Genomic DNA, 8,594 nt, shown 5'->3' on the forward strand with positions numbered 1-8,594 from the left:
TTCTACTGTGAAATTTTCAGAATTTACATTGTAGCTTCCATCATAATTCCATGAAAATAGTCCCAAGAAAGTTCTGGCTACACTGATGGTAGATTTGGGCTCATGATGAGCGAATTTTTAGAATATCCATAGTGTTATTGTGTAAACAGGCATAATCTGTTCAAAAGTGTTGAGAAGATTCAAAATGGTATAGTATTAAGGTATCTGGAGCAAATATCAGAATTTGGTCTAAATCCTAGTTCAATCTTTTGTGACTGGTCAAATCACATCTCTTGGGGTGTCATTTGTATAAGTTTTAATTGTCTTTCAGCTCTGATGTTTTAATATTTTCAGACATATTTCTGGTTGAAAGGGAAACAATTATGATAATAATTTAAAGAGCTAAATTATGCTTAGGTTATGTTCTTACTTTCACCAGTCTAATTTCTCAGCCTTGATTCATATATGTCCCAACCTCAGTTTCATCATCTGTAAAATGGAAATAAAAACACTATTTAACTCAGAGTTATTGTGAAGTAAATAACTTTGTAAATCTTAAAGCATTTTATAAATATTAATGATTACAAGTAGTAGTGACAGCTGTAAAATGATCTTAACATGGGATAATAGAAAGAGCACTGGATTTTGAGGGCATTTAAATTTCTGTCTTGACTCTGACACTTACTAATTGTTTATCTGTGGGTAAGTCATTTCTCATAGCCTCAACATTTGTAAAAGGGGCTTGAACTATCTACCTAATGGGGCTGTTGTGAGGTGATGCTCTTTGAGTCAAATGTGTGAGGGGTGAAAGCCGTTGCTTTTCTTCCTTGGTAGGCTTCCTGGAGGGGTTCAGATATTAAAGGTGGAACAGGTAAAAGGTTTTGCAGATGATATCCTGCCTTTTAGGCTAGGGCTCAACTAAATGCTTCTTCACCCAAGTCTCCATTTTCATTTTGGGTAGATATATTTTATTATTATTATTTTCAAAATCTTTCTCTTTTGTGTCCACAGACTGGTGCCTATTCTTCCTGCAATCATTAAGATCCTTTCAAGTCACCCAAACATAATACAATGGTTTTATTGGTAGCTATGCTTCCTTAACCAGGTAGATCTTATCTGGGTATTTCTGTCATAAAACCCAGAAAGGATAAAGTCCAAGTGGCTAAGGTCATTGATTGTGACAGATGGGGATAAGGAGTAGAGTGGGAGGAATAGGACACCAACTGTAGTCAGTAGCAGGAAACTGGGTAGTCAAAAAAAAATAGAGGACAGAAGGGCTTAAATCTCACCTCTCCTATTTACCACCTGTATGATGTTGGTCAAGAGTCTTAAATTCTCTGGGCTACAATTTCTCATCCAAATTCACCATTCTTTGCATTATAATATGTCCCTCCTTTTAAAATTATTAGAAATCATCTATATAATGTTTTCATTTTAAAGGTAAGCAAACAGGCCTTTTAGATATGAGTAAACTTAAGATCATAACATTTGGAACAGGAAGGGATCTTTGGTATCATTTACTCTAGCTCCTTTTTTGCTTATGAGACTACAGAAAAGAAAGAAGTTACCCAATATCATATAAGTAATAAAAAGCAGAACCAGTAATCACATCCAAGTCTCCCATCTTAAAACAGTGCTCTTTCAATTGTGTCAAGAAGGGGCCAAGAGATAACCTGGGGCTCAACTCAATATCTCCAGAGATCCTAGATCTAGGAGGAATCTCAAGAGGTCTCCTTGCTATGCTCCTGGTTTGTGGTCTCTTTAAGACAGATTAAATTGACCATAGTATTACTAATTATGTGGATTCTTTAGTCTTCCATGGAAAAAAGGGTCATGTCCCCTCTATCTCCAATCTTCCTGTCTTTTAACCTACACTTGTAGTATTATCTTCCATACTCTCTCTCTCTTTATTGGTCTCACCATTTCATGAGTGTACCTTCTATTTTTTTTGATGTTAGGCTTCCTATTTTAGGTTGAATGTTTTACTCTTCATTTTAGAATTCAAGGCCTTTCACTTTCAGGCACTTTCCTTATTTTTCTAATGTGTTCCTCCTTTGCTCTATCAGAAGCCCAGTATTCTCCTTCATGCAAACTCCTCTGTAATTGTTTCCAGTATATCCAATCTCTTTCTTGTGTGGATGAAGTTGTTTTCATGTTTTGTTCCCCTTAAGAATATGAATTACTTAAAGTCAAAGACTGTTTTTGCCCTTCTTTTGTATTGTTAGTACTTAGGACAATGGACAGCACAGGAAAGCCTTTAAACATGCTTGTTGATTGATTGCTATACGCAGTCTAGCATCTCTTTTGATGTACAATTTTATCACATTTTCTGGATTAAGAAACAGTAAATTTTCAAAATAAAGGTTATGCTTTTTAAAGCCATAAGAAGTGAATGACTCAAAACATATTTGACCCTCTTCAGAGATGAGAAAAGGGAGTAGTAAAGAAATCCACTGATCTCTCTCCACCCTGAACTGAACCAGCAGCACAAAATCCTCCTCAAAAACTATTTCAAGCTTCAGACATCCTCATCACCTTGGGTCAGTACTCCTCATCACTGCTCTGGTTTTCCTAAATGTTCTCTATGATATATTCCTCACACTTTCTTGTTTGTCTTTTACCTCCTCTTCATTTCTTGTTTGGTTGGCTTGGCTTTTGTATCTTTAATCACAAGCCCCCTTTTCAAATACAAAGTCAGAAATACTGTGGGTATTTTGCCCAGAGGTCAAGTATGAAAGCTTCTCAAAGTTTTGTGAAATGATGTTAAGACTGTATGTTAGCAGCCATCAGGCAATACCACTTATTTCCCTGTATTTCATATTCAGGTCTTTTGGTAGAGATTTAAAATGTTGATTGTTTGTATACCTGTCTTCTCTCTTCTAGACCCTAATTACAATTCAGATTCTCATCTGTAAAACAAGGGAATTGGACTATATAATTGGTAAGGATTGTTTAATTTTTGTTATTATATTCCAAGTAGTTAGTATAATGTGTGGCTCATTGAGTTCAGTTATTTTGCAGTTGTGTCCAATTCTTCATGATCCCATTGGGATTTTCTTGGCAAAGATATTGAAGTGATTTTCCATTTCCTTCTACAGCTTATTTTAGAGATGAGAAAATTGAGACAAATAAGGTTAGTTAACTTGCCTTGGGTCACATATTTAGTAAACATCTGAAGCCAGATTTGAACTCAAGGAGATGAATCTTCCTGCTTCCAAGCCAGTACTCTACCCATTATGCCCCATAGTTACTCATGTATAGATTTAGATCTAAAAGGAAATTTAAAAGCTATCCCACTGCAAAATTTTCCAGATAAGGAAACTAAGGCACAAATAAACTGAGGCACAAATAAAATTAATGAAATGCTTGTTGTTAGATTTAAGGTTTGTCCCATTTTTAAAAAATGATGTAAGAGCATTGCTGAAGACTTGTATTTCCCAGGCTTCACATAGGTCCTGGCACCCACAGTAGACATTTAATCAATGTTTGTTAAATTATTCTCAGCTTTTCCTTCCCCTGGCATATATGATCCTCTTCCCTCTCTGGGCAATCCTGTTTGGCTGGCTTTGTGACTGTTTCTTAGATTAATTTTTGCTTCAAATGATTGGTTTTGGCCTCTCCTTTTTGATGATGTACATCTTGGACTCTCCATTAATTATTCTGGAAAGGCAAAATGCTTATGTTCATCTTCACTCAATTAATGTATTGATCTGGCAGCATGATGAGGTTTTTTTTTTTTCATATGATGATGAGGGTGAGAGGGAGAGTCTGTGGATGATTTCATTTAAATCAATTTGGAGGGAAGAAAACCAAGTTCAAACACATGTTCTCCAGAGAATGGGATCATACTCTTCATAGTCTGTCTCCACCCTATCTTTTCTGCTTACTTGTATGTTTCTCATTAAGGTTAGATAGCATATCATCGTCTTTATGTTTTTCTACAAATAGTCCCCCATATATTGGATACTCTCTGTCTTTATCCCTGCCTCATACAGGCATATAGTTGGCACAGTAGGCACTTTAAATAGTATTTTGCACATAGTAGGCATGGTGGGTCAGCTAAATGGCACAGTGGATAGATTGTCAAGCCTGGAGTAAGGAAACACATCTTCCTGAGTTCAAATCTAGTCTCAAATACTTCCTAACTGTGTGACTCTAGATAAATCACTTAATTTCATTTGTTTCCATTTTTTTCACCTATAAAATAAGCTGGAGTAGGAAATGGCAAACATTCCAGTATTTTTGCCAAGAAAATCCCAAATGGGATCACAGAGTCAGACATATTGAAATTACTCAACAACAACTCCTTTTTGACTCAACATCTTCTTGGTTCTAATTCCATGTAAGCTGGTTCACAATGAGGCTACCTATCACTGCTAGCTGTTGGTACATATTCAAGGAATATAAGATAATTTTAGCATAATTATGTTTTTAAAAAGAATCTGTTATTTTCAGAAACAAACCCTAAACTACTTCTATCACCCAGAACCCCACACCAATTTTAGTCATATAATTCATTCCCAAAGCAAATTTTGCTGTTTTCAAATATCTGGTGTTTTGGTTTACTTATGCTGCTGTTCTCCCCACGTTAATGTGCTTTGTGGAGAATCACACATATGCTAACCACCATTCTTTGGAGAAAATGTGCTAATGAGGCTCAGAGAAAATTGTGGTGTCCATAGCAGCTTAATAGCTGATGTCATGATGTCCTCCTATGACTGGTAATAGGGATCATTCATTGTGCTTTCCTCTTGAATAGTTTGTGAGTCTTTCCAGAGCCCCTTCTGTTCATTTTATCATTTTATCCCCAGAGCACCTCCCCCCTGCCTCACACCCCAAGGAAAGCAGGAATAGGCAGGTTTTTGGCCTATAACCAGTTATATATAACCAGTTCAGTTATAAGGAAACTGAAACATGGAGATTATCTGTGAACTGCTAGGGTCATCCATAATCTGTGAGTCCCAGCTGGTGAAAGCTATGACAAGGACTTCAGGGGTGGAATGGGGGGGACTTATTGGATGAAAGCCATACCAAAGAGGGTAAAAGCCATAGCAAAGGGGTAAAAGCCATTACAATGACACAGTATCCAACTTGTGTATGGGTCTGAGAACTTACTCGAATTGACTAGAACACGGGGTCTAAACATCTAACCACCTATACTGACCTTGCACCCAGGTTCTGGAACCAGATTTTGTTCCCAAGCAATAAATCAAAACATTAGCCAAACTATATTAATGTGTGCATAATGCTCTATAGCTCCTCCTTTCTTTGTCTGACTTTTAGAATTAGCATGGGACTTTTGGAAGGGTCTTTTGTGGAGATCCACTGAATGTCGGGGTGCAACTCCAGATTGCATAATTCCCATTGCATAATGGGAATTAGAGATACAGAGGTCACCTCCAGACAGTTCCTATGTCAATAACTCATATGATTATTAAGCCATTTATACAATCATAATGGATCTCCCTGCTTCTTTGTTATATTTAGTTTGCCCGTTGTTTGGGGATGCAAGGAAAGCTCAGAATTCCCTTGGTTGGGGAATTCTAGACCCAACCTACTCACTGAATGCCAGTGGTGGCTTGTTGTCTTTAGCATCAAATATAAAATGCTCTTTTGGGTATTAAAACCCTTTACAATCTGACTTCTCTCTATCTTTCCAGTCTTTCTACTTTTTATTTCACTCCCTGGACCCTATGATCTAGGAACATCTGCATGCTTGTGGTGCCTCATATGTGAAACACTATTCCATCCCCTAATTGTGTGTCTTCCTAGGGGCTATCTCTCAGACTTGAAATATTTTCTCTTACCTCTCATTTGCCTCTTGGCTTCCTTTTAGACTTACCTCAAATATTGTCTTCTTTGGAGACCTCCACTTCTATTCTATGACTGCAGAGCCTTCCTTCTGAGATTTGCCTACAGATGCTCCTAAAAGCAATTTTTCTTTCATTTGTACCCCTGATCCCTCTCAAGATGTCTTCAGGCTTACTGGCTAAATTTTTTTCTTAAGGATCAGGTCTTAAATCAAAACCAATCTGATTCTAATTGGCCACAAATATGTCCCCATTTGGCCATTGTTTGGGTCCTGATTGACTCAGATTGAGTATAAATAGTAGTCATTTTTGCTGTGGTCAGAAACCCAGAAGATCTTGCCCTCCCAATTGCATTCATTCATTCATTCATTTATGTATTTAGATTTGTTTTTTCCTGGACTAGGTAAAAGAGGAGATTCTTTGCCTCAATTGCCTCCTAGTCTCAATCACTTATGGATACAGTCTCAGACAAACTGGGACCTCTTGAAGACCTCACCCTAAAAAGGTTTAAGTCTCCCATTGTATCTAATCATCCATATCTAAATCTGGCTCTGGAGGGGAAAGTGAGGCAGGTGACATTACACAAACCTCCCTCACGTCCAATTCACTTGCATGTCATGGCAAAACCTCCCTGATGCTGAAGTCCTTTTTGAGAATGAAGGACATCTTGTAGGATACAATTAAGTAATTATTTGCACTTTTCTTCCTCATTAAAAATTGTGCTCCTCAAGGACAGGGACTTTTTTGACTTTCATTTTAAGTCCTGCATTTAGGACCCTGCCTGTAGCATACTAAATGTTGTTAACTAAGAGCTGGGATTATAATCTAGGTGGTCAGGCTTCTCACAGAATCCCAGTTGGAAAGTATCTCAGATTATCTAAAGAAATTTATGTGTGAAAATGAATCTCCTCTAAAACTTCCCCGGCAATACTTTATTTAATGACCTCAACTAATGGGGAGTTCACTACCACATGGAACAGCCTATTCTATTTTATTTTTGAGGCAATGAAAGTTGAGTGACTTGCTCAGTGTTACACAGTTAGTGAATGTCTAAGGATGGATTTGAACTCAGGTCCTTTTGACTCTAGAATCAGTACTTTATTTATTGTGTCACCTACCTATCCCTAAACTATTATACTTTTGGATAGTTCTTATTTATTCTAATTTAATTTTTTTAAATTTCATGGAGCCCAAATTTGTGTATTTGAAAGTCATCACTACTCAATTTGCTCTCTGAAACTAAAAAGAATGAAATTAATCTCTTTCTTTTCACATAGTAGCTATTCAAATTCTTGAAGATAGGCAGCTAGGTAGTGTTCAAGTCAGAAAGATCTTAATTCAAATGTGACTTCAGACAGTTACTAGCTGTGTGATCTTGAGTAAATCACTTAATTTCAGTTTGTCATACTTTCCTCAACCCTAAAATGAAGATAGTACCTCCAGAAATGGTTATGAGGATTAAATGAGATAATAATAATAACAACAATAATCATCATAATAATAGCTAACATTTATAAAATACCTACTATGTACCAGCCATTGTACTAATTGCTTAAAAATAATTTTATAGATAATATTGGTAATATTTATAAGGCAATTGTAAAGCATACATAGTACACAGTAGGCACTATATAAATAGTATCTATTATTATTGTTGTTATTATTATTATATAGCTATTATATAGATTATGTTGTTATTCAGTCCTGTCTGACTCTTTAGAAACCCATTTGGGGTTTTCTTGGCAGAGATACTGGAATGCTTTGCTATTTCCTTCTCTAACTCATTTAACAGATGAGAAAACTGAGACAAAAAGAATTAAGTACTTTGCCCAAGATCACACAGCTAGAAGTGTCTGGTGCTGGATTTGAACTCTGAAAGATGAGTCCTTCTGATTCTAGATCTGGTGCTCTACCCACTGTGCCACCTAGCTGCCTACATAGATTATAAGATTGCAGAATTAGAGCTAGGAGGAAAACTAGAAGCCATCATATTTAACTCTAATATTTTACAGATGAGGAAACTGAGGCACAAGTTATTTAAAAGATTTTTCCAGGTTTCCACAGTTGGTATTTGAGGCAATATTTGAAACAAGTTCTTTGCTCCAGGTTCAGTGCCGTATTCATTATGACACACTCCTTCTCCATCTCTTCTCGAGGCAAGACAGATTCATTCCAAGTTTCATTTTGATGCTGGCTGGAGGCTGAAGAAAGCAGAGGCAAAGGACAACTGCAAGAACTCTTGGAACCAAGCAGAAAGACAGGCCTCTAAGAAAAACTAACTGGGCTATTTTGGAAGGAGAAAATAAACGTTTGAACTTTTATCACCTGGCTGCGTTTGGAGTGATTATTACTTTTAACTGATACTGAGGCTGCCTCCAGAAAACCTCCCCAAGAAATCTGCTCCCAGAGAGAACCTATATATATATATATATATATATATATATATATATATATATATATATATATATATTGCCAGAACCCATGCCAGGGTAATTTTTTACAACATTATCACTTGCACTCACTTCTGTTCCGATTTTTCCCCTCCCTCCCTCCACCCCCTCCCCCAGATGGCAAACAGTCCTATACATGTTAAAGAGGTTACAGTATATCTTAGATACAATATTTGTGTGCAGAACTGAACAGTTCTCTTGTTGCTCAGGGAGAATTGGATTCAGAAGTATAAATAACCCGGGAGGAAAAACAAAAATGGGAACAGTTTACATTCATTTCCTAGTGTTCTTTCTTTGGGTGTAGCTGCTTCTGTCCATCCTTGATCAATTGAAACTGAGTTAGATCTTCTCTTTG

The sequence above is a fragment of the Sarcophilus harrisii genome, chromosome 1 (genome assembly GCF_902635505.1).
Source record: "Sarcophilus harrisii chromosome 1, mSarHar1.11, whole genome shotgun sequence".
NCBI classification, from domain to species: Eukaryota; Metazoa; Chordata; class Mammalia; order Dasyuromorphia; family Dasyuridae; genus Sarcophilus; species Sarcophilus harrisii.